This window comes from Hyla sarda, chromosome 5 (genome assembly GCF_029499605.1).
Source record: "Hyla sarda isolate aHylSar1 chromosome 5, aHylSar1.hap1, whole genome shotgun sequence".
Lineage (NCBI taxonomy): Eukaryota > Metazoa > Chordata > Amphibia > Anura > Hylidae > Hyla > Hyla sarda.
This window is the reverse complement of record NC_079193.1, coordinates 20,971,726-20,993,000: the sequence shown is the minus strand read 5'-3', so window position 1 is coordinate 20,993,000 and position 21,275 is coordinate 20,971,726. Positions and strand designations below refer to the sequence as shown.

At 44.3% G+C, this 21,275-nt stretch overlaps 1 protein-coding gene across 17 annotated transcripts in view; it reads right to left on the bottom strand.

Annotated features, from left to right (window-relative positions):
• Positions 1 to 21,275, bottom strand: part of LOC130272929 (protachykinin-1-like) — a 180,428-nt gene that overhangs the window by 26,742 nt on the left and 132,411 nt on the right. For 4 of the 17 annotated variants that reach the window (XM_056518950.1, XM_056518943.1, XM_056518946.1 and 1 more), the window contains exon 3: positions 9,798 to 9,873. The exons of 7 other annotated variants lie outside the window; for them this stretch is intronic. The gene's annotated coding sequence lies outside the window, so the exon portion shown is untranslated. Of the gene's footprint in view, positions 1 to 9,797; positions 9,874 to 11,381; positions 11,748 to 19,339; positions 19,362 to 19,777; positions 20,031 to 21,275 lie in introns of those variants that run through there. 6 more of the 17 variants (XM_056518951.1, XM_056518945.1, XM_056518954.1 and 3 more) reach the window with 5 other exon arrangements.

Genomic DNA, 21,275 nt, shown 5'->3' with positions numbered 1-21,275 from the left:
AAGGCACAGAGTCACGGCAAGGGTTACTGGGAACCGGTTTTAGACAGTCCTTGGAACAAGAGGGCCCCCAACTCTTGATCTCCCCAGTGGACCAATCCAGGGTTGGGGAATGAAGTTGAAGCCAGGGAAGTCCAAGGAGAATTTCCGAGGTGCAATTGGGGAGGACCAAAAGTTCAATCCTCTCGTGATGAGATCCGATGCTCATTAGAAGGGGCTCCGTGCGGAAACGTATGGAACAGTCCAATCTTTCATTGTTTATACAATTGATGTAAAGGGGTCTGGTGAGACTGGTCACTGGGATGTTGAACCTGTTGACGAGAGAGGCCAAAATAAAATTTCCTGCAGATCCAGAGTCCAAGAAGGCCACAGAAGAGAAGGAGAAGGCAGGGGCAGACAACCGCACAGGCACAGTAAGACGTGGAGAAGCAGAGAAGACATCAAGGATTGTCTCACCTTTGTGCGGAGTCAGCGTACGTCTTTCCAGGCGAGGAGGGCGGATAGGACAATCCCTCAGGAAGTGTTCGGTACTAGCACAGTACAGGCAGAGGTTCTCCATGCGGCGTCGTGTCCTCTCTTGAGATGTCAGGCGAGACCGGTCGACCTGCATAGCCTCCACGGCGGGAGGCACAGGAACAGATTGCAGGGAACCAGAGGAGAGAGGAGCCGAGGAGAAGAAACGCCTCGTGCGAACAGAGTCCATATCTTGGCGGAGCTCCTGACGCCTTTCGGAAAAACGCATGTCAATGCGAGTGGCTAGGTGAATAAGTTCATGAAGATTAGCAGGCATTTCTCGTGCGGCCAGAACATCTTTAATGTTGCTGGATAGGCCTTTTTTAAAGGTCGCGCAGAGGGCCTCATTGTTCCAGGATAATTCAGAAGCAAGAGTACGGAATTGTACGGCATACTCGCCAACGGAAGAATTACCCTGGACCAGGTTCAACAGGGCAGTCTCAGCAGAAGAGGCTCGGGCAGGTTCCTCAAAGACACTTCGAATTTCCGAGAAGAAGGAGTGTACAGAGGCAGTGACGGGGTCATTGCGGTCCCAGAGTGGTGTGGCCCAAGCCAGGGCTTTTCCAGACAGCAGGCTGACTACGAAAGCCACCTTAGACCTTTCAGTGGGGAACTGGTCCGACATCATCTCCAAGTGTAATGAACATTGGGAAAGGAAGCCACGGCAAAACTTAGAGTCCCCATCAAATTTATCCGGCAAGGATAGTCGTAGTCCAGAAGCGGCCACTCGCTGCGGAGGCGGTGCAGGAGCTGGCGGAGGAGATGATTGCTGGAGCTGTGGTAGTAACTGTTGTAGCATAACAGTCAGTTGAGACAGCTGTTGGCCTTGTTGCGCTATCTGTTGTGACTGCTGGGCGACCACCGTGGTGAGGTCAGCGACAACTGGCAGAGGAACTTCAGCGGGATCCATGGCCGGATCTACTGTCACGATGCCGGCTGGCAGGTAGTGGATCCTCTGTGCCAGAGAGGGATTGGCGTGGACCGTGCTAGAGGATCGGTTCTAAGTCACTACTGGTTTTCACCAGAGCCCGCCGCAAAGCGGGATGGTCTTGCTGCGGCGGTAGTGACCAGGTCGTATCCCCTAGCAACGGCTCAACCTCTCTGGCTGCTGAAGATAGGCGCGGTACAAGGGAGTAGACAGAAGCAAGGTCGGACGTAGCAGAAGGTCGGGGCAGGCAGCAAAGATCGTAGTCAGGGGCAACGGCAGGAGGTCTGGAACACAGGCTAGGAACACACAAGGAAACGCTTTCACTGGCACTAAGGCAACAAGATCCGGCGAGGGAGTGAAGGGGAAGTGAGGTGATATAGGGAAGTGCACAGGTGTAAGGACTAATTGGAACCACTGCGCCAATCAGCGGCGCAGTGGCCCTTTAAATCGCAAAGACCCGGCGCGCGCGCGCCCTAGGGAGCGGGGCCGCGCGCGCCGGGACAGAACTGACGGAGAGCGAGTCAGGTACGGGAGCCGGGGTGCGCATCGCGAGCGGGCGCTACCCGCATCGCGAATCGCATCCCGGCCAGAGGCGGTATCGCAGCGCCCCGGGTCCGTGGAACCGACCGGAGCGCTGCAGTGAGAGGAGTGTAGCGAGCGCTCCGGGGAGGAGCGGGGACCCGGAGCGCTCGGCGTAACAAGGGATAATACACACAGTGATGTCACAGTACAGGGATAATACACACAGCGATGTCACAGTACAGGGATAATATACACAGTGATGTCACAGTACAGGGATAATATACACAGTGATGTCACAGTACAGGGATAATATACACAGTGATGTCACAGTACAGGGATAATATACAGTGATGTCACAGTACAGGGATAATACACACAGTGATGTCACAGTACAGGGATAATACACACAGTGATGTCACAGTACAGGGATAATATACACAGTGATGTCACAGTACAGGGATAATATACACAGTGATGTCACAGTACAGGGATAATATACACAGTGATGTCACAATACAGAAATGTAGGTGCACTACTGTGGTAGATGTATACAATCACATTGGCTAATCCCTCAACACTGTGCGGGCTCTGGTGTGTCCTTCATATAAGGATACACTGGCGAATGTCTCAATTTTAACATCAGTGTTGAGGGATTAGCCAATGTCATTGTATACATCTACCACAGTAGTGCACCTACATTTCTGTATTGTATTCTAATTGTTACACATCCACACCGTTTATCTGGTGTAGGATTTTATTGTGGCACTTGTAGTCCGCTGCAGGCATCCTCCATTGTATGCATTTTTATGCTGGGGATCGCCCCTAGCAATGGACTACAAGGACAGGATCTGCTCCCCCAGTATATATGCACAACTGCATTTGGGGTAGAGCACCTCCAGCCATTTGAGACCACGTTTTTTGTTGTTGACAGTGATGTCACAGTACAGGGATAATACACACAGTGATGTCACAGTACAGGGATAATATACACAGTGATGTCACAGTACAGGGATAATATACACAGTGATGTCACAGTACAGGGATAATACACAGTGATGTCACAGTACAGGGATAATATACACAGTGATGTCACAGTACAGGGATAATACACAGTGATGTCAAAGTACAGGGATAATACACACAGTGATGTCACAGTACAGGGATAATATGCACAGTGATGTCACAGTACAGGGATAATACACACAGTGATGTCACAGTACAGGGATAATATACACAGTGATGTCACAGTACAGGGATAATATACACAGTGATGTCACAGTACAGGGATAATACACAGTGATGTCACAGTACAGGGATAATATACACAGTGATGTCACAGTACAGGGATAATACACAGTGATGTCACAGTACAGGGATAATATACACAGTGATGTCACAGTACAGAGATAATATACACAGTGATGTCACAGTACAGGGATAATACACAGTGATGTCACAGTACAGGGATAATATACACAGTGATGTCACAGTACAGGGATAATACACACAGTGATGTCACAGTACAGGGATAATACAGTACACACAGTGATGTCACAGTACAGGGATAATATACACAGTGATGTCACAGTACAGGGATAATACACATAGTGATGTCACAGTACAGGGATAATACACAGTGATGTCACAGTACAGGGATAATATACACAGTGATGTCACAGTACAGGGATAATACACACAGTGATGTCACAGTACAGGGATATTACACAGTGATGTCACAGTACAGAGATAATACACACAGTGATGTCACAGTACAGGGATAATACACACAGTGATGTCACAGTACAGGGATAATATACACAGTGATGTCACAGTACAGGGATAATACACACAGTGATGTCACAGTACAGGGATAATAAACACAATGGCGTCACAGTACAGAGATAATACACAGTGATGTCACAGTACAGGGATAATATACACAGTGATGTCACAGTACAGGGATAATATACACAGTGATGTCACAGTACAGGGATAATACACACAGTGATGTCACAGTACAGGGATAATAAACACAGTGATGTCACAGTACAGGGATAATACACACAGTGATGTCACAGTACAGGGATAATACACACAGTGATGTCACAGTACAGGGATAATACACACAGTGATGTCACAGTACAGGGATAATACACACAGTGATGTCACAGTACAGGGATAATACACACAGTGATGTCACAGTACAGGGATAATATACACAGTGATGTCACAGTACAGGGATAATACACACAGTGATGTCACAGTACAGGGATAATAAACACAATGGCGTCACAGTACAGAGATAATACACAGTGATGTCACAGTACAGGGATAATATACACAGTGATGTCACAGTACAGGGATAATATACACAGTGATGTCACAGTACAGGGATAATACACACAGTGATGTCACAGTACAGGGATAATAAACACAATGGCGTCACAGTACAGAGATAATACACAGTGATGTCACAGTACAGGGATAATATACACATTGATGTCACAGTACAGGGATAATACACACAGTGATGTCACAGTACAGGGATAATACACACAGTGATGTCACAGTACAGGGATAATACACACAGTGATGTCACAGTACAGGGATAATACACACAGTGATGTCACAGTACAGAGATAATATACACAGTGATGTCACAGTACAGGGATAATACACACAGTGATGTCACAGTACAGGGATAATATACACAGTGATGTCACAGTACAGGGATAATATACACAGTGATGTCACAGTACAGGGATAATACACACAATGGTGTCACAGTACAGGGATAATATACAGTGATGTCACAGTACAGGGATAATACACATAATGGTGTCACAGTACAGGGATAATACACACAATGGCGTCACAGTACAGGGATAATACACAGTGATGTCACAGTACAGGGATAATAAACACAATGGCGTCACAGTACAGAGATAATACACAGTGATGTCACAGTACAGGGATAATATACACAGTGATGTCACAGTACAGAGATAATACACACAGTGATGTCACAGTACAGGGATAATATACAGTGATGTCACAGTACAGGGATAATACACATAATGGTGTCACAGTACAGGGATAATACACACAATGGCGTCACAGTACAGGGATAATACACAGTGATGTCACAGTACAGAGATAATATACACAATGATGTCACAGTACAGGGATAATACACACAATGGCGTCACAGTACAGGGATAATATACGCAGTGATGTCACAGTACAGGGATAATACACACAGTGATGTCACAGTACAGGGATAATACAAAGTGATGTCACAGTACAGAGATAATATACACAGTGATGTCACAGTACAGGGATAATATACACAGTGATGTCACAGTACAGGGATAATGCACACAGTGATGTCACAGTACAGGGATAATACACAGTGATGTCACAATAAAGGGATAACACACACAGTGATGTCACAGTACAGGGATAATACACACAGTGATGTCCCAGTACAGGGATAATAAAAACAGTGATGTCACAGTACAGGGATAATACACACAGTGATGTCACAGTACAGGGATAATACACAGTGATGTCACAGTACAGGGATAATACACAGTGATGTCACAGTACAGGGATAATACACACAATGGTGTCACAGTACAGGGATAATATACAGTGATGTCACAGTACAGGGATAATACACACAGTGAAGTCACAGTACAGGGATAATAAACACAATGGCGTCACAGTACAGACATAATACACAGTGATGTCACAGTACAGGGATAATATACACAGTGATGTCACAGTACAGAGATAATACACACAGTGATGTCACAGTACAGGGATAATATACAGTGATGTCACAGTACAGGGATAATACACACAATGGTGTCACAGTACAGGGATAATACACACAATGGCGTCACAGTACAGGGATAATACACAGTGATGTCACAGTACAGAGATAATATACACAATGATGTCACAGTACAGGGATAATACACACAATGGCATCATAGTACAGGGATAATATACACAGTGATGTCACAGTACAGGGATAATACACACAGTGATGTCACAGTACAGGGATAATACACAGTGATGTCACAGTACAGAGATAATATACACAGTGATGTCACAGTACAGGGATAATACACACAGTGATGTCACAGTACAGAGATAATATACACAGTGATGTCACAGTACAGGGATAATACACACAATGGCGTCACAGTACAGGGATAATACACAGTCATGTCACAGTACAGAGATAATATACACAATGATGTCACAGTACAGGGATAATACACACAATGGCGTCATAGTACAGGGATAATATACACAGTGATGTCACAGTACAGGGATAATACACACAGTGATGTCACAGTACAGGGATAATACACAGTGATGTCACAGTACAGAGATAATATACACAGTGATGTCACAGTACAGGGATAATACACACAGTGATGTCACAGTACAGTGATAATATACACAGTGATGTCACAGTACAGGGATAATATACACAGTGATGTCACAGTACAGGGATAATACACACAGTGATGTCCCAGTACAGGGATAATACACACAGTGATGTCACAGTACAGGGATAATACACACAGTGATGTCATAGTACAGGGCTAATATACACAGTGATGTCACAGTACAGGGCTAATACACACAGTGATGTCACAGTACAGGGATAATATACACAGTGATGTCACAGTAAAGGGATAATACACAGTGATGTCACAGTACAGGGATAATACACACAATGGTGTCACAGTACAGGGATAATATACAGTGATGTCACAGTACAGGGATAATACACACAGTGATGTCACAGTACAGGGATAATAAACACAATGGCGTCACAGTACAGAGATAATACACAGTGATGTCACAGTACAGGGATAATATACACAGTGATGTCACAGTACAGGGATAATACACACAGTGATGTCACAGTACAGGGATAATATACAGTGATGTCACAGTACAGGGAAAATACACACAGTAATGTCACAGTACAAGGATAATATACACAGTGATGTCACAGTACAGGGATAATACACACAGTGATGTCACAGTACAGGGATAATACACACAGTGATGTCACAGTACATGGATAATATACACAGGGATGTCACAGTACAGGGATAATACACAGTGATATCACAGTACAGGGATAATACACAGCGATGTCACAGTACAGGGATAATATACACAGTGATGTCACAGTACAGGAATAATACACAGTGATTTCACAGTACAGGGATAATATACAGTGATGTCACAGTACAGGGATAATACACAGTGATGTCACAGTACAGGGAAAATACACACAGTAATGTCACAGTACAGGGATAATATACACAGTGATGTCACAGTACAGAGAAAATATACACAGTGATGTCACAGTACAGGGATAATACACACAGTGATGTCACAGTACAGGGATAATACACACAGTGATGTCATAGTACAGGTATAATACACACAGTAATGTCACAGTACAGGGATAATATACACAGTGATGTCACAGTACAGAGATAATATACACAGTGATGTCACAGTACAGGGATAATACACACAGTGATGTCACAGTACAGGGATAATATACACAGTGATGTCACAGTACAGAGATAATATACACATTGATTTCACAGTACAGGGATAATACACACAGTGATGTCACAGTACAGAGATAATATACAAAGTGATGTCACAGTACAGGGATAATATACACAGTGATGTCATAGTACAGGGATAATACACACAGTGATGTCACAGTACAGGGATAACACACAATGATGTCACAGTACAGAGATAATACACACAGTGATGTCACAGTACAGGGATAATGTCAGGATCTGGATACTGTGAGGATACTGATGGTGGATTCTCTGTGTCAGTGGGGTGATGACGTGGGCCGTACCAGGGGAACGGAGTCTAAGGGGTTACTGGTATTCACCAGAGCCCGCCGCAAAGCGGGATGGACTTGCTGCGGCAGGTAACCCCCAGGTCGTTCCACCCGATAGCGACTCAACCCCCGACTGACTGCTGAGACAGGCGCGGTACAAGGGATTAGGCAAGAGCAAGGTCGGACGTAGCAGAAGGTCAGGGCAGGCAGCAAGGATCGTAGTCAGGGGCAACGGCAGGAGGTCTGGAACACAGGCTAGGGACATACAAGGAAACGCTTTCACTGGCACAAGGCAACAAGATCCGGCAATACAGGGAAGGGGAAGTGAGGTTATATAGAGCAGTGCACAGGTGATTTCACTAATTTGGGCCAGGCGCCAATCAGCGGCACACTGACCCTTTAAATCGCAGAGAGCCGGCGCGCGCGCCCTAGGGAGCGGGTCCGCGCGCGCCTGGACTGTACAGACGGGGAACGGGTCTGGTAAGCAGGCTGGGATGCGAACCGCGAGCGGGCGCGTCCCGCATCGCGGATCGCATCCCTGCAAGGGACACTATCGCAGCGCTCCCGGTCAGCGGGTCTGACCGGGGCGCTGCGAGCAGGTAAATGCTGCGAGCGCTCCAGGGAGGAGCGGGGACCCGGAGCGCTCGGCGTAAGAGATAATACACACAGAGATGTCACAGTACAGGGATAATACACAGTGATGTCACAGTACAGGGATAATACACACAGTGATGTCACAGTACAGGGATAATACACACAGTGATGTCACAGTACAGAGATAATATACACAGTGATGTCACAGTACAGGGATAATACACACAGTGATGTCACAGTAGAGGGATAATATACACAGTGATGTCACAGTACAGAGATAATACACACAGTGATGTCACAGTACAGGGATAACACAGTGATGTCACAGTACAGGTATAATACCCACAGTGATGTCACAGTACATTGATAATACACACAGTGATGTCACAGTACAGGGATAATACACAGTGATGTCACAGTACAGGGATAATACACACAGTGATGTCACAGTACAGGGATAATATACACAGTGATGTCACAGTACAGGGAAAATACACACAGTGATGTCACAGTACAGGGATAATACACACAGTGATGTCACAGTACAGGGATAATACACACAGTGATGTCACAGTACAGAGCTAATATACACAGTGATGTCACAGTACAGGGATAATACACACAGTGATGTCACAGTACAGAGATAATATACACAGTGATGTCACAGTACAGGGATAATACACACAGTGATGTCACAGTACAGGGATAATATACACAGTGATGTCACAGTACAGGGATAATATACACAGTGATGTCACAGTACAGGGATAATACACACAGTGATGTCACAGTACAGAGATAATATACACAGTGATGTCACAGTACAGGGAAATACACAGTGATGTCACAGTACAGGGATAATATACACAGTGATGTCACAGTACAGGGATAATATACACAGTGATGTCACAGTACAGGAATAATATACACAGTGATGTCACAGTACAGGGATAATACACAGTGATGTCACAGTACAGGGATAATACACACAGTGATGTCACAGTACAGAGATAATACACACAGTGATGTCACAGTACAGAGCTAATATACACAGTGATGTCACAGTACAGGGATAATACACACAGTGATGTCACAGTACAGAGATAATATACACAGTGATGTCACAGTACAGGGATAATACACAGTGATGTCACAGTACAGGGATAATACACACAGTGATGTCACAGTACAGGGATAATATACACAGTGATGTCACAGTACAGGGATAATACACACAGTGATGTCACAGTACAGGGATAATACACAGTGATGTCACAGTATAGAGATAATAGATGTTGTGATATACAGCACTGTGTCGGGCCCTTTCCTGTTACTGACCTACTGGAGGAAATCTCTCTCACATTCTGCAGGAAAAATCTCTTCAGAAGTTCTATTTTCCCTCAGTATTTCTGCACTGTACACAATACAAGACCATGAGTGATGATTGACTAAAAGTGGCAAAATCATTTAAAATGAAGATGCTAATAATAATAATAATAATATAATGATACTACATGCTGTAAGGAGAATCTTGGTTAATGATTAAGCCGCCGACCTCATATGAATTGTGTCCTGGATACAGACAGATAAAAATAATTAACAAGAAATGCAAAATAAATAACATCATAAAAATCGTCATTGCTTTTATTTAACCCTTTTATATCTGCAACCCTTCCCCCTTTGCAAATTAACCGTGAATTCATTTTCTTAGCCCTCTAGAGCTGCCCAAAAGATCAACATTTTTAAATTTGCTGAATGTTTTCGTAAAGGTTTAGTTTTTTTTGTTTTTCGGATATGATACTTTGAAATCATGGATGATCAAAATAAATAACAACATTGTTCCCCACTCTCGGTATTTGCATATTACCGTATTTTTCATCCTATAGGACGCACCGGCGTATAAGACGCACCCAATTTTTAGGGGCAAAATCTAAAAAAATAAAGATTTTGAACCCAATAGTGGTCTTCAACCTGCGGACCTCCAGATGTTGCAAAACTACAACTCCCAGCATGCCCGGACAGCCGTTGGCTGTCCGGGCATGCTGGGAGTTGTAGTTTTGCAACATCTGGAGGTCCGCAGATTGAAGACCACTGCATAGGAGGTAATACTCACGTGTCCCCGCCGCTCCGGACCGTCACCGCTGCCCTGGATGTCGCTCCATCACTGTCGCCGTGTCCCCGTCGCTCCGGAACGTCTCTGCTGCCGGCCCGGGTATCCTCGCTGTCCGTCACCGCCATCACGTCGTTACGCACGCCGACGCACGTACGCAACGACGAGGAAGGAGAGCGCCGGCCATACAGGGGATCCCTGAACGGAGAAGACACCGAGGAGGCAGGTAAGGTCCCTCCCGGTGTCCTGTAAGCACTAACCCGGCTATTCAGTCGGGCTGTTCGGGACCGCCGCGGTGAAATCGCGGCGGTCCCGAACAGCCCGACTGAACAGCCGGGTTAGTGTCACTTTCCCTTCAGACTCGGCAGTCAGCTTTGATCGCCGCGTCTGAAGGGTTAATACAGGGCATTACCGCGATCGGTGATGTCCTGTATTAGCCGCGGGTCCCGGCCGTTGATGGCCGCAGGGACCGCCGCGATTGGGGTGTATTCGCCGTACAAGACGCACCGACTTTTTCCCCCCAGTTTTGGGGAACAAAAAGTGCGTCTTATACGGCGAAAAATACGGTAATTCACTAATGGCTGATGTCTTGTGACTCTCCCAAATGAAAGTGACTATATCATTAAGATAGATGAGATGGCAGAACTAGAAAAAGTCGTAAGCAGGACATAACTGGTCACTATCACTATCTCCCCTCCATTTCATATCCAATGTGATTCCCAACATTTCTGTGAATCAATTCACTTATCAAAAATGAATCTTTACCCCAGAATAACAGCACTAAAGTCTTGACCACTAGGTGCCTCACTTACCTATTATCTGCAGCCCTCCGCCTGTTGTTTGGGGAATTCTGTCTCTAGTAACAGAGAGTGAAACACAGGAAGTAGGGGCAGGGGATTAGGGCATGCTTTGTGCAGGAGGGAGAGCATCAGCAGTTTCAATGCTGAGTGTAACCCTTTCTTTGCTGTGTTGCTGCTGTTTCTTTTATTTCTAATCTGACAAGTCAGCTTGCTAAGCCTAACAACCACAACTTTTTTCTCATGACCCGCTACTGTGACTTGAAGTACAAGTAAAAAGAAATATGTATTTACAACAAAACAACAGAAACAAGGAAAACAATGGGAGGGAGGATAGGCCTAGCTCGGGCTCCTGCCTTCAGCCTGGACTGAAAAATCCCAGAAAGGCTCTGAAAAAAACATGGGGGGGGGGGGGGGGGGGACAGAGATTAATCTTATTGGCTCATAACAGTTAAAGTCGTATCCTATTAGAAAGGTTAAAATTGTATCCTTTTAGAGGTGTGTCTTATTATAGGTGTGCCCTATTAGAGGCGTGTCTTATTATAGATGTGCCCTATTAGAGGCGTGTCTTATTATAGATGTGCCCTATTAGAGGCGTGTCTTATTAGTGGTGTGTCCTATTAGAGTTGTGTGTTATTAGAGGTGTGTCATATTATAGGTGTCTCCTATTATAGGTGTGCTCTATTAGAGGTGTGTCTTATTAGAGAGGTGTCCTATTAGAGGCGTGTCCTATTAGATGTGTGTCTTATTATAAGTGTGCCCTATTAGAGGCATGTCTTATTAGTGGTGTGTCCTATTAGAGTTGTGTCTTATTAGAGGTGTGTCCTATTATAGGTGTGCTCTATTAGTGGTGTGTCCTATTAGAGTTGTGTCTTATTAGAGAGGTGTCCTATTAGAGGTGTGTCCTATTAGATGTGTGTCTTATTATAAGTGTGCCCTATTAGAGGCATGTCTTATTAGTGATGTGTCCTATTAGAGTTGTGTCTTATTAGAGGTGTGTCCTATTAGAGGTGTGTCCTATTAGAGGTGAGCCCTGTTAGAAGTGTGTCCTATTAGAGGCGTGTCCTATTAGAGGCATGTCCTATTAGAGGTGTGCCCTGTTAGAAGTGTGTCCTATTAAAGGCGTGTCCTATTATAGGTGTGCCCTATTAGAGGTGTGTCCTATTATAGGTGTGCCCTATTAGAGGTGTGTCTTATTAGAGGTGTGTCTTATTAGAGGTGTGTCCTATTAGAGGTGTGCCCTGTTAGACGTGTGTCCTATTAGAGGCGTGTCCTATTATAGGTGTGCCTTTTAGAGGTGTGTCCTATTATATGTGTGCCCTATTAGAGGCGTGTCTTATTAGAGATGTGTCTTATTAGAGGTGTGTCCTATTAGAGGTGTGTCTTATTAGTGGTGTGTCCTATTAGAGTTGTGTCTTATTAGAGGTGTGTCCTATTAGAGTTGTGTCCTATTAGAGGTGTGTCCTATTAGAGGTGTGTCTTATTAGAGGTGTGTCCTTATTAGAGGTGTGTCCTATTAGAGTTGTGTCTTATTAGAGGTGTGTCTTATTAGAGGTGTGTCTTATTAGAGGTGTGTCCTATTAGAGGTGTGCCCTGTTAGAAGTGTGTCCTATTAGAGGCATGTCCTATTAGAGGCATGTCCTATTAGAGGCATGTCCTATTAGAGGCGTGTCCTATTAGAGGCGTGTCCTATTATAGGTGTGCCCTATTAGAGGTGTGTCCTATTATATTTGTGCCCTATTAGAGGTGTGTCTTATTAGAGGTGTGTCTTATTAGAGGTGTGTCCTATTAGAGGTGTGTCTTATTAGTGGCGTGTCCTATTAGAGTTGTGTCTTATTAGAGGTGTGTCCTATTAGAGGTGTGTCCTATTAGAGTTGTGTCCTATTAGAGGTGTGTCTTATTAGAGGTGTGTCTTATTAGAGGTATGTCCTATTAGAGTTGTGTCCTATTAGAGGTGTGTCTTATTAGAGGTGTGTCCTATTAGAGGTGTGCCCTGTTAGAAGTGTGTCCTATTAGAGGCGTGTCCTATTAGAGGCATGTCCTATTATAGGTGTGTCCTATTAGAGGCGTGTCCTATTATAGGTGTGCCCTATTAGAGGTGTGTCCTATTATATGTGTGCCCTATTAGAGGTGTGTCTTATTAGAGGTGTGTCTTATTAGAGGAGTGTCCTATTAGAGGTGTGTCTTATTAGAAGTGTGTCCTAATTAGAGGTGTGTCCTATTAGAGGTGTGTCTTATTAGTGGTGTGTCCTATTAGAGTTGTGTCTTATTAGAGGTGTGTCCTATTAGAGGTGTGTCCTATTAGAGTTGTGTCCTATTAGAGGTATGTCTTATTAGAGGTGTGTCTTATTAGAGGTGTGTCCTATTAGAGTTGTGTCCTATTAGAGGTGTGTCTTATTAGAGGTGTGTCTTATTAGAGGTATGTCCTATTAGAGGTGTGTCTTATTAGAGGTGTGTCTTATTAGAGGTGTGTCCTATTAGAGGTGTGTCCTATTAGAGGTGTGTCTTATTAGAGGTGTGTCTTATTAGAGTTGTGTCTTATTAGAGGTGTGTCCTATTAGAGGTGTGTCTTACTAGAGAGGTGTCCTTTTGGAGGTGTGTCCTATTAGAGGTGAGCCCTGTTAGAAGTGTGTCCTATTATATGTGTGCCCTATTAGAGGTGTGTCTTATTAGAGGTGTGTCTTATTAGAGGTGTGTCCTATTAGAGGTGTGTCTTATTAGAGGTGTGTCCTATTAGAGGTGTGTCTTATTAGTGGTGTGTCCTATTAGAGTTGTGTCTTATTAGAGGTGTGTCCTATTAGAGGTGTGTCTTATTAGAGGTGTGTCCTTATTAGAGGTGTGTCCTATTAGAGGTGTGTCTTATTAGTGGTGTGTCCTATTAGAGTTGTGTCTTATTAGAGGTGTGTCCTATTAGAGGTGTGTCTTATTAAAGGTGTGTCTTATTAGAGGTGTGTCCTATTAGAGGTGTGTCTTATTAGAGGTGTGTCTTATTAGAGTTGTGTCTTATTAGAGGTGTGTCCTATTAGAGGTGTGTCTTATTAGAGAGGTGTCCTTTTGGAGGTGTGTCCTATTAGAGGTGAGCCCTGTTAGAAGTGTGTACTATTAGAGGCATGTCCTATTAGAGGCGTGTCCTATTAGAGGTGTGCCCTGTTAGACAGTTAACGCAATAGAATTCACGGCTGGAAAAATTCTGTCGGGAGATTTCGAGTGCAGCCAGATGACTGAATCAGTCTGTGCAAGAACGGCATAGACAGCAATGTTTGTGGAGGGGTTACCAACAAGTCCATTCTTTTGGTGGCGGAATTTCAGTGTCGGAATATCTGCATATAAATTCTGTAGTGTACACTGTGCAGCAGATTCCCATTGCCAGTACCAGAATTTCCTAGCAGAATTTCAAAACTGAATTCTGCTCAGAAATGTTATTGTGTGAACCCAGTCTTAGAGGTGTATACTATTAAAGGTGTATCCTTTTAGATGGGTGTCCTATAAGATATGTGTCCTATTAGAGGTGTGTCCTATTAGAGGTGTGTCCTATTAGAGTTGTGTCCTATTAGAGGCGTGACCTATTAGAGGTATGTCCTATTAGAGGTGTGTCCTATTAGAGGTGTGTCCTATTAGAGTTGTGTTCTATTAGAGGTGTGTCCTATTAGAGGCGTGTCTTATTAGAGGTGTGTCCTATTAGAGGTTTGTCCTATTAGAGTTGTGTTCTATTAGAGGTGTGTCTTATTAGAAGTGTGTCTTATTAGAGGTGTGTCCTATTAGAGGGGTGTTACATTAGAGGTGTGTTCTATTAGAGGCATGTCTTATTAGAGGTGTGTATTATTAGAGGTGTGTCCTATTAGGGTTGTGTTCTATTAGAGGTGTGTCTTATTAGAGGCGTGTCTTATTAGAGGTGTGTCCTATTAGGGGGGTGACCTATTAGAGGTGTGTCCTATTAGATGTATGTCCTATTAGAGGTGTGTCCTATTAGAGGGGTGTTCTATTAGAGGTGTGTCCTATTAGAGGCATGTCTGATTAGTGGTGTGTCCTATTAGAGGTGTGTCTTATTAGAGGTATGTCCTATTAGAGGTATGTCTTATTAGTGGTGTGTCTTATTAATGGTGTGTCCTATTAGAGGCATGTCTTATTAGTGGTGTGTCCTATTAGAGGCATGACTTATTAGAGGTATGTCCTATTAGAGGCGTGTCCTATTAGAGGTGTTTCCTATTAGAGGCATGTCTTATTAGAGGTATGTCCTATTAGAGCTGTGTCCTATTAGAGGTGTGTCCTATTAGAGCTGTGTCCTATTAGAGCTGTGTCCTATTAGAGGTGTGTCCTATTAGAGGTGTGTCCTATTATAGATGTGTCCTATTAGAGGTGTGTCCTATTAGAGGTGTGTCTTATTAGAGGTGTGTCCTATTAGAGGTGTGTCCTATTAGAGGTGTGTCCTATTATAGATGTGTCCTATTAGAGCTGTGTCCTATTAGAGGTGTGTCCTATTAGAGGTGTGTCTTATTAGAGGTGTGTCCTATAAGAAGTGTGTCCTATTACAGTTGTGTTACATTAGAGTAGTGTCCTATTAGAGCTGTGTCCTATTAGAGGTGTGTCCTATTAGAGGTGTGTCTTATTAGAGGTGTGTCCTATTATAGATGTGTCCTATTAGAGCTGTGTCCTATTAGAGGTGTGTCTTATTAGAGGTGTGTCCTATTAGAGGTGTGTCCTATTATAGATGTGTCCTATTAGAGCTGTGTCCTATTAGAGGTGTGTCCTATTAGAGGTGTGTCTTATTAGAGGTGTGTCCTATTAGAGGTGTGTCTTATTAGAGGTGTGTCCTATTAGAGGTGTGTCTTATTAGAGGTGTGTCCTATAAGAAGTGTGTCCTATTACAGTTGTGTTCCATTAGAGTAGTGTCCTATTAGAGCTGTGTCCTATTAGAGGCTAACTTTGGGCTGTAATACTGACTGTAAGGCCTTGTCACACAGCGGAATTTCTGAGCAGAATCTGCTTGGAAATTCTATTGTAGCAGTCCCATTGTTCGCACTGGGATTCTGCTGCACCGTGCACACAGCGGTATCATCTGCCGTGGGAATCATGATTCCAGCCTCCTCAACTTTTCAATTCTTTCTGCGGAATCTGTACGGAAATGCATTGGCCTCTATGGAGATGTCGCATTTCCAAGCGGTCCTAGTGCACGCTGTCTGTGGAATGTGCACCGGAAATTTTCCAGGCCGACATTCTACAAGAAATCCACTGTGTGAACATACCCTAAATGGATGAGATAAATGATGCAATGAATTTCCATAGACCTTATATAAACTCTCTGAAGATGTCCGTACATTAATGTATTTTCAGCTTATTTCTTGCTGTTTTTTTTTTTTTTTTTTTTATAGCTGAGATTGTATCATTTTTTCAATATAGAAGATTAATCTTTCATATTGCAATGAATGAGAGGCTTTCAGGATAACATTAATTCATAAGCCTTTCCTCTCTGGGATCCCATTCCCTCCGCGATCCTCAATCTGATTTACACGTTATTCGCCGGCCAGGCCTTTAAATACATCCTGGATGGCAAGGAAGCCAAAATTCATGTGGTTACTGGAGATATGATTCACTATTTTATTACACCGCATTTGGCTTTATTGAAAAATATGCAAATATGAAACTTTTATTTGTTATATATTTCCCATAATATGTCTGACGCAGGCGCTAACACAGACAATATCAATAACTTACAAGGATGAAAGGGCAATAATAGTCAAACAGCAAAACTAGTGAGGCCAAATTTATATAAATTGCAGCAGGCAATAACTTGGTCACATGATTCTCCTAGCCAATGACTGAAGGAGGAGTCACTATTGCAACCTCCTTCTCTCAATAGAAGGAGTGGACTCAAGCCAGTTAGTCTCACTCAGGCCAGCAAAGTGTGCACATCTTCTTGCTCTGCTATTACTAGGCAGATCTACACCTAGGCCACATGTCTTCTACCTAGGTAAAAATCCTGTCTTCAATAAAGTAATTGTTCCTGTTAGGATAAAGCTTGCAAGTTCTCCTTCTCTAAGAAGGAATTCTGCTTGTCAGAAAGAATAAAGCTGTACAAGGACCTCTCTGCAATACATTAATCTCTTAATTACTTCTATTTTGCACTAAGCGAATACCTACTTTGACAAAAGAGTATAGCTGGGTCACACCCTGCCATGTGACATAACAGTTAAAGGACTACTACTCTCAGCCAGCCTGCGGCATCATCCTTATCATCCTTGTGCACTACACATAGAAACTTAGAAACTCCATGTACAGTCATACAGGGTCGATGCCTTGAACTTTTTGCCCCTCCCTTTATCCATTATTCGCCAAAGTGACTTTACAAAGAAAGTTCTCCAAAAAAAAAAAAAAATAAAAGAACAGTAAATAGAATATAAAAGGACGGTATAAAATCTACCTACAAATGACTTGAAGGGATTGTAGTGGAAAATGGATGTTTTAAAGAAAGTGATGGGAAAATTGTTATTGATTCTTATCAGGCGCAGTCACATTTCGTGTTTCCCATGCAATTAACTTAAGTACATTAGACATTTCAATTAGACTGAGAGAAAACAACACTGGGGTCTCTGAAATGTTTTCGGTTCTGCATATTAAATAGAATATTGTCGTGTACTGAAATTACATGGAGTGAATACTTATGGAAGGGTCTAGGTCAGTGTGCCTCCTACTGTGGCTAAACTATAATTTCCAGCATGCCCAGGGGAGACAAAGGGGGGTATTGAATGGCACGGGTATGGGGGTAATGCTGTGGCACGGGGGTACGGGGTGATAAAGGGGGATGTTGAAATGGCACAGGGGTGGATCAAGAGGGGAGGGATGAAATGGCACAAGGGAGGATAAGGGGGGAATGTGGCACAGGGGGGGGGTAATAAGGGGGGTAATGATGAGGCACAGGGGGTGGTCAAGAGGGGGGATGAAATGGCACAAGGGAGGATCAGGGATGTGTGTGGCTCCGGCGATGATAAAGGGGGGAAATTATGTGTCACGGGGGTGGTCAAGAGGGGGTATCAATTGGCACAGATGAGGAATGGGGGACGGGGTGGAGGTGGGGGGTTGTGGGAGATGTGGTACAGGGGGAATGAAGGGGGGAAACAAGGACCGGCTCTGCCTATAGGCAAAATAGGCAGCCGCCTAGAGCGCCCTCTTGATGGGGGGGGGGGGGGGGGCGTTGCTTTGTCTGCCACAAGAAAGTTAGGCATTTAGCATCCGAACCACTCGCTCAGCCAGCAGCATGAGGTGGGGGCTTGTTACAGTGTGTCACCCCAGTAGCCAAGGGAGCAGCAAAATTAGCTTTTGCCTAGGGTGGCAAAAATCCTTGCATCAGCCCTGGGGGAATCAAATGGCAAAGGGATGATCAGGGAGTGAAATGTGGTCGAGGGGTTAAGAGGGTTGGGGGAGGAATGAAGTGGCACTGAGGGCGAAATAAAGGGTGATGAAATAGCACAGGGGGTGATGAAGGGGGAAATCAAACTGCACAGGGGTGAAGCAGCCACATTTCTAATGCTGATCCTGTATACTGGTATCACGTCAAGCATTGTAGGACGTGAAACCTGATACGTCCAGTTTGCGGTATGGCCAGGGGTGTCACCAAACTACGTACGTCTTAAAAAGTTTGGAAAGCTCTGATCTAAGACATATGGGGGGAGATTTATCAAAACCTGTGCAGAGGAAGAGTGGTGCAGTTGCCCATAGCAACCAATCAGATTGCTTCTTTCATTTTCCACAGGCCTCTTTAGAGGCCTGTGGAAAATGAAAGAAGCAATCTGATTGGTTGCTATGGACAACTGCACCACTCTTCCTCTGCACAGGTTTTGATAAATCTCCCCAATGGAGTTTACATTTATTTGTTTAATAATAACCCAAGTGTCACCCATCCTGATCCAATATTGTTTCCCTTTCAAACATTAAACTAGTTCACTGTTCCCAGTTACTTCTCTTTGTAAGTGTATTACCTATAGGGATCTCAGTGTTTGTGGAGCTAGGCGGGGGTCACAGCCACGCCCCCTCAATTTAAGTCTACGGGAGGGGGCGTGGCATCACGAGGGGCATGGCTGTGACATCATGACCCCCCGCAGCCCGCACCCAGCGTTCGGAACAAAATGTTCTGAACCCTGAGGTATGGAGTACCCCTTTTATACACTGGAGGCTCAATTAGGGGTCTTACATAATGCATGGATATTTTGGAAGTCGGCCTAGAATTAGAAGTAGATTAAGGGCATCCATACAAAGAAGCCGACCATCCATACAGCTTTCCCCAGCACTTTAGTGTAAATTGTGATAAATCTGGTATTTTACGCATTGTTCGCTGGTGTTATTTGGACATTGTAAAGAACATTGTGCGCCGGAGCCTCCGTAAATCTTACTTCACTACTAACCCGAAGATTCCTGACCTTTTGGGTAGACAAGTGATCCCATTCATCCGATCTTCATCATCGTTTCTATGTAAATTGTTAATTGCACCGTATCAGGTACAGGTCACAGCCTTGTCTAATTCTCCATCGGATCCGCGCACGGGGTCCTTTGTGTTTGTTTAGCGCCATTCATCATGGCTGTATGGATTCTGCTATCTTGTGAACTAAACCTTGAACATCACTCGGTGAGCCCCTGAGGAGTTCGGCGCGGCTCGATGTGTTCATGAATCATCTGGAGATTAAAAAATGGAAGATAAACGGCTCAATCCTCAATGGTGACAAAACCGTCACTAAAAAAGTGTACATCGCGAGAGAGGAGGATTAATCACGGCTACAGTCCAAATATAGTCCACATAATGAGGAACGTCTGTTTGTATATTTAATGCAATTATATAAATGGTTTATGAAGTGGAAGAATTATAAGTGTTGTCGTAAATTAAAAGAAAATGTCCTTTTTATCCAGAAACAGTGCCCCTTTGGTGCAGTGGATGTATCTGGTATCTCAGTGCATCCTATTCATGCAAGTGCAATACCAGACCCGACCACAGGGACCCCTGCAATCTCCATAATGGGGCCTGTCTCTTACCTTGGAGCGCTTCAGTCCCCACCTACCAAGACAAACCGGTTTAGTGAGTGATGGACTGCTCCGCCAATCACTGGCTGAAGGGGGACATTGCCTGAAGGGATTCACCATATGGAAAAGAATTCAGGTAAACTAGAAAATGGTCAGAACTCTGGACACTGACATTTAAAGGAGTACTCCGGGATGGGAAAATTGCCCGTCATACTGCAGGCAGTAAAAAAATAAAGAGGCACATACCTTCCGTCTCTTCCCGTGGTGCCTCCGTTAACTGGCTCTGGCCCCCGCCGCGATCCTCTTCCTGGTTGCCGGTGGTCGGCGAGTCATACTGCACTCAGCCAATCACCGTCCGCAGTGAAGTCTTGCCTCGGCCGGCGATAGGCTGAGCGGCAGTATGACGTTTTCGACCACCGGCAACCGGGAAGAGGATAGCGGCGCAGGCCAGAGCCAGTTACCGGAGGCACCTGGGGAGCGGGGGAAGGTATGTACCTATTTATTTTTTTTACTGCCGGCAGTATGACGGCAATTTTTCCATCCCCGAGTACTCCTTTAATGTGGATAAGTGCCAAAATATGCACACGAGGTGTAAAAACCCAAGGACAGAATATAGAATATGTGATACAGTCCTAACCTGAATAGGACTGAATATTTAGAGGTTATTATTTCAGAAGAATTTAAGGTACGCAGACAATGTAATAGAGCAGCAGGAAATGCTAGCAGAATTCTTGGGTGTATAGGTAGAGGTATTAGCAGTAGAGGGAGAAGTGCTCATGGATGTATAGGAAGAGGTATTAGCAATAGAGAGGGAAGCGCTCATGGGTGTAAAAAGAGTAGTATTAGCAGTAGAGAGGGAAGTGCTCATGAGTATATAGGGAGAGGTGTTATCAGTAGAGAAAG